Source organism: Bombina bombina, chromosome 6 (genome assembly GCF_027579735.1).
Source record: "Bombina bombina isolate aBomBom1 chromosome 6, aBomBom1.pri, whole genome shotgun sequence".
In the NCBI taxonomy this organism is placed as follows: Eukaryota; Metazoa; Chordata; class Amphibia; order Anura; family Bombinatoridae; genus Bombina; species Bombina bombina.
The window spans coordinates 161,163,866-161,170,554 of NC_069504.1; positions in this window are offsets into that span (position 1 = coordinate 161,163,866).

Here is a 6,689-nt window from a genome sequence, read left to right on the forward strand (position 1 = left end):
ATACGTACATACATATTTGCATTGGAGCCCTTTGTCAAACACCTAAAAACATGAAAAAACTTTTTTTTATTCAATTTTAATATTTAATACTGGTTTTAACTATGTATTTACTGTAAATGTTTTACATTCCAATGTTCTTCACAAAGGGGAATATGTTCTAAGTATTTTTAAATAGAATATATATATATATATATATATATATATATATATATATATAGTGTATATATTTATATCTATAGCTATATATTTTACCAAAAAAAACATCAGATATATAGAAATATTTATTTAAGAATAAATAGAACATATTCTTTTATGGGAAGAACATTGAAATGTGAAAGATTCATATTTCATGTCGAGTTTAGCACTCTCTAATAAACATGGTTTGGTTAGCACGCTAGTATGGGTGGGAGTTTTTTTTTTTTGCCATTTTCTTGCTTCATTGAAATCTATAGGAGAATATGTTAACGTGGTCACCATATTCAAAGTATAACTTTTTGCATTCATCAGTTTTTCGCTCTTGTACTAACATTTTATTCCATCTTGTTATACGATTGTAACCCGACGCGTGCAAAGCCTCTGTCTAGCAACAAGTGAGCAGGAGTAAGAAATAGCACTCCACTACTAAACTAGCCCTACATTAGAAAGTAAGCTTTATACCACCATCATTCTATTTCAACATCTTTCTAATATAGATGTGTTTCACTGATTGATTTTAAATTAAAAAGCATTTTGTTACTGGTTTTAAAATTGAGATTGGTTTCTGTTACATTGTCCTGATGTCCATTTAAAAAAATACAGTTTTCAAGCCAGGCCTTATAAAATATGTCAGTCTCTGAGTGAAAAACATCCCATTAAACACATTCGCCTAGATTTAGAGTTCTGCGTTAGCCGTCAAAACCAGCGTTAAGGGGTCCTAACACTGGTTTTTACCGCCCACTGGTATTTAGTCAGTCAGGAAAGGGTCTAACGCTCACTTTCCAGCCGCGACTTTTCCATATCGCAGATTAGGGGTTCATAGGGATAATGTAGGTGGCGGCGGTGTCCGGTAGGCAGATTAGGGGTTACGCCAATTGCGTATCCTATCTTTTCAATGGGATCTTCCTAACGCTGGTATTTAGAGTCTTGGCTGAAGTGAGCGTTAGTACTCTAACGACAAAACTCCAGCCGCAGAAAAAAGTCAGGAGTTAAGAGCTTTATGGGCTAACGCCGGTTTATAAATCTCTTAACTACTGTGCTCTAAAGTACACTAACACCCATAAACTACCTATGTACCCCTAAACCGAGGTCCCCCACATCGCTGCCACTCTAAAAAAAATTTTTTAACCCCTAATCTGCCTACCGGACACCGCCGCCACCTACATTATCCCTATGAACCCCTAATCTGCTGCCCCTAACACCGCCGACACCTACATAATATTTATTAACCCCTAATCTGCCCCCCCCAACGTCGCTGCTACCTTACCTACACTTATTAACCCCTAATCTTCCGACCGGACCTCGCCGCCACTATAATAAATGTATTAACCCCTAAACCGCCTCACTCCCGCCTCGCAAACCCTATAATAAATTTTATTAACCCCTAATCTGCCCTCCCTAACATCGGCGACACCTAACTTCAAGTATTAACCCCTAATCTGCCGACCGGACCTCACCGCTACTATAATAAATGTATTAACCCCTAAAGCTAAGTCTAACCCTAACACCCCCCTAAGTTAAATATAATTTAAATCTAACAAAATAAATTATTTCTTATTAAATAAATTAATCCTATTTAAAGCTAAATACTTACCTGTAAAATAAACCCTAATATAGCTACAATATAACTAATAATTATATTGAAGCTATTTTAGGATTTATATTTATTTTACAGGCAACTTTGTATTTATTTTAACTAGGTACAATAGCTATTAAATAGTTATTAACTATTTAATAGCTACCTAGTTAAAATAATTACAAAATTACCTGTAAAATAAATCCTAACCTAAGTTACAATTAAACCTAACACTACACTATCAATAAATTAATTAAATAAACTACCTACAATTACCTACAATTAAATCAACTAAACTAAATTACAAAACAAACAAAACACTAAATTACAAAAAATAAAAAAAGATTACAAGAATTTTAAACTAATTACACCTACTCTAAGCCCCCTAAAAAAATAACAAAGCCCCCCAAAATAAAAAAAATGCCCTACCCTATTCTAAAATAAAAAGTTAACAGCTCTATTACCTTACCAGCCCTTAAAAGGGCTTTTTTGCGGGGCATGCCCCAAAGAAATCAGCTCTTTTGCCTGTAAAAAAAAACAAACAATACCCCCCAAAGGAAACAATGGGACTGCGTTAGGAGCTGAACGCTGCTTTTTTGCAGGTGTTAGGTTTTTTTTCAGCTCAAACTGCCCCATTGTTTCCTATGGGGGAATCGTGCACGAGCACGTTTTTCAAGCTGGTCGCTACCATAAGCAACGCTGGTATTATGCTCTACGCTCCCTTTTTGGAGCCTAACGCAGCCCTTCAGAGAACTCTAAATACCAGCGTTATTTAAAAGGTGCGGGGGGAAAAAAACACGCGTAGATAACGCACCACTTTGGCCGCAAAACTCTAAATCTAGCCGATTTATATTAGAAGTTGCTTTAAACTGATGGGATAAAAAGCCAATGTGAACTGTTGCTATGCTATCTTTATTCAATTATGACTGGAAAAAAAAAAAGTTTTTTTATTAGTTATGTAGTTTATAAAATATTGATCCTATCGGTACTTTCTGTTACCTATGTCCTCTTCATTTATCTTAAAGGGACACTAAACCCAAAAAATTATTTCATGATTCAGGTAGAGAATACAATTTTAAATAACATTCCAATTGACTTCTATTATCTAATTAGCGTATTTCTTTAGATATCCTTTGTTGAAGAAATAACAATGCACATGTGTGAGCCAATCACACAAGGCATCTATGTGCATTTACCAATCAGCAGCTACTGAGCATATCTAGATATTTTTCAACAATGACTATCAAGAGAATGAAGCAAATTAGATAATAGAAGTAAATTAGAAAGTTGTTTAAAATTGCATGCTCTTTCTAAATCATGAAAGAAAAAAATTGGGTTTCATGTCCCTTTAAGTGTAGAACCCTCCCGCTTTATACTTTGACAAGAATGTGAGCATTCCTCCTCTGACAAACAGGAAGTCAAACTGTGCAGTTAGTGTGATTCATTATTTACAGGAAGCGCACCTGTGTTTCTTCTAATGAGCTGTGCAATACTGTTTTACATTGACACTGAAAAGTAAAAAATAGTTTTTAAAAGTATGATTTACATTTTATTTGCAATGTTCATTCCAGTTTACATTTGCTATTACAGTTGTGTGCCTCAGGGTTTATTTATCTGCTTATTTGCTATTCCTCTTACGTTATGTTTTTATTATTCTGTCGTGGATGTGTAGACATTTTATAAACACCTTGGTTTTCCAACTTTCTTCCTCCAGATCCACCAACAGTCCAGATTCTCAAGATTACCTTTACGAGAACGAGTTAGCTAACCACAACTATTGAGCAGCTGATTATATCCCTTATGCCATACTTCAGATAGCGAAAAGCTTAGCTTTTAGTGGGTCCTGAGGAGTCAAAAAAACCTCAGTGTAAATACATTATACAATTTTAAGTTTGTTATCTTCGAAGGTTTTTAGAATATTTATCTTGAAAACAGAAAAAAAGGAAATGAGTACAGTATAGATCAAATGTGTCATTTTTATCCTCTGTAGATTTTCATATAACTGTCATGCATAGGTTATATAAGTGTTTATTTTAATTTATGAATGTTTTGACAATAAAATACAGTGGAGGTTGATGCTGCCAAGGAAAATGTGCTGTTTATTTTACCTGAGCTCTTCTAAGAATGTTTGAATTAATTAATTAAATCACTGAACTTGCTGAGGGCAGCAGTGTTCATATTCATTTATATCACACACAGTTTATGGATTGATTTAAATAGCATGCAGGATGCAGTCTAATGGGATTTTTGTAAAGATCTTGTAAAAAAAATAAACAAGCAAAAACTATTAAAGAGACATTAAGTGTAAGTTGTATACTGAAGGATAATGTACCTTCATGTCAGTCTGATAAGAAGTTTGCAATGCATAAAGAAGCTTTATTTTGTCAAATTAGTATATTCTTTTTTGTTTTTTTCTATTCACTGATTTCCCTGTCCCCAAAACAAGACATCTTGCTAACTAATTATAAACTATTACACAAAGGCCTTCCCTTTAGGCAGGGCGAGAGGGGCATCAGCCCAGAGCCCCGCTCTTTGGGGGACCCTGCAATGTCAGCTGTGAGGTTATGAAATGGTGCAATGTATATGTTGTATTTAGTTTATAAAAAGTGTTTATGGTATCAGGATGTGTAATGTTTTGTGTTATTCTTTATATTGTTATCAGTGGATGTTGGCACAGGAGTGGACCATACAAGGAGCAGGGCATACCGGGGAGGGTAAAAGTGCACTGGGCTGAGAGGCCCCACAAAGTTATTTTGCCCAGGGCCCCGCAAATGCTAAGGTTGGCCCTGAATACACATATTTAGGATACAAGCAAAAATTGTGTTTGCACATGTGCAGTTAAAGGGATTGTTGTAGCCCTACCCTCCTCTCTTGCATTGAAGGGACAATCAAGTAAAAAATTAAAATGTCATGATTCAAATAGAGTATAAAATTTAAACAACTTTCCAATTTACTTCTGTTAACAAAATGTGCACAGTCATTTTATATTTACACTTTTTGAGTTAACAGCTCCTACTGAGCATGTGCAAGAATTCATAGAATATACGTATATGCATTTTTGATTAGCTAATGGCTGTCACATGATGCAGTGGGAGTGGAAATAGACATAGCTTTGAAATTTGTCCAAAAAAATCTACTACTTATTTAAAGTTCAGACTAAGAGGTCAAATTATCAAGCCGTCAACTATGCTGCATTCAACGGCACTAATACGCTCGCCTAACTTCGCCTAACATCGCGGCCGCAGACCTGAATACGCTCTCCTTATTTATAAAAAAAGCTGTCAAAAAGCCACGCACCAAGTACAGGGTGATGAGCAGCGGACTGTTGTTAACTAACAGCCATCGATCTCGCTGCTATTCGGCTTTTTCCCATTTTTATTTATACCGTGTCACTAAACACCGCCACTATACTAAAAAGTTAAACCACTATCCCACCGTTCCCGGACCTCGCCGCAACTAAATAAAGTTATTAACCCCTATCCCTCCGCTCCCGGAGCCCACCGCAACTCTAATAAAGTTATTAACACCTATCCCCCCGCTCCCGGACCCCTCCGCAACTAAATAAATGTATTAACCCCTAAACCCCTGGCCTCCCACATCACTACCACTTACTAAACCTATTAACCCCTAAACTGCCAGCCCCCCACATCGCCATAAACTAAATTAAGCTATTAACCCCTAAACCTAACAACCCGCTAACTTTACATTAAATATTAACTCATCCCTATCTTATAATACATTTAAACTTACCTTTAGAATTAAAATAAACTATATTAAACTATTAATTAACCTATCCTAACTATTATATTAAAATTACATTAAACTACATTAAACTATGAACCTACCCTATTATACTACAATTACATTAAACTATACTAAACTATTAATTAACCTACCCTAACATTTATACTAAAATTACATTAAACTAACAATTAAATTAACTATATTACATATTTAAAAACTTAACCCTACTCAAGTTATTTAAATCTACAATTTAAAATTACTAAGTTACAAAAAAATAACATCTAAGTTACACAAAATAAAAAACACGGTTACACAAAATTAAAAACACTAAGATACACAAAATAAAAAATAAATTATCAAATATTTAAACTAATTACACCTAATCTAATAGCCCTATCAAAATAAAAAAGCCCCCCCAAAATAAAAAAAAAAAAACCCTAGCCTACAATAAACTACCAATGGCCCTTAAAAAGGCCTTTTGCGGGGCATTGCCCCAAAGAAATCAGCTCTTATACCTGTAAAATAAAATACAAACACCCCCCCCAACAGTAAAACCCACCACCCACACAACCAAACCCCCCAAATAAAAACCTATCTAAAAAAAACCTAAGCTCCCCATTGCCCTGAAAAGAGCATTTGGATGGGCATTGCCCTTAAAAGGGCATTTAGCTCTTTTTCAGCCCAAAGTCCCTAACCTAAAATTAAAACCCACCCAATAAACCCTTAAAAAAACCTAACACTAACCCCCGAAGGTCCACTTACAGTTTTTGAAGACTGGACATCCATCCTCATCCAAGCGGCAGAAGTCCTCAGCGAAGCCGGCAGAAGTCTTCATCTAAGTGGGCCGAACTCTTCATCCAAGCGGGCAGAAGTCTTCATCCAGACGGCATCTTCTATCTTCATCCATCCGGCACGAAGCATCCTCTTTTTCCGACATCTCTTGCAGAATGAAGTTTCCTTTAAATGACGTCATCCAAGATGGTGTCTCTTACATTCCGATTGGCTGATAGAATTCTATTCTGTTGCAATCAGCCAATAGGATTGAGCTTTCATCCGCTCCATGCTAGAAGATGGATGAAGACTTCTGCACGCTCGGATGGAGATGGAGACCTCGGCCCGCTTGGATGGAGACTTCGGCCCGCTTGGATGAAGACTTCTGCCGGCTTCACTGAGG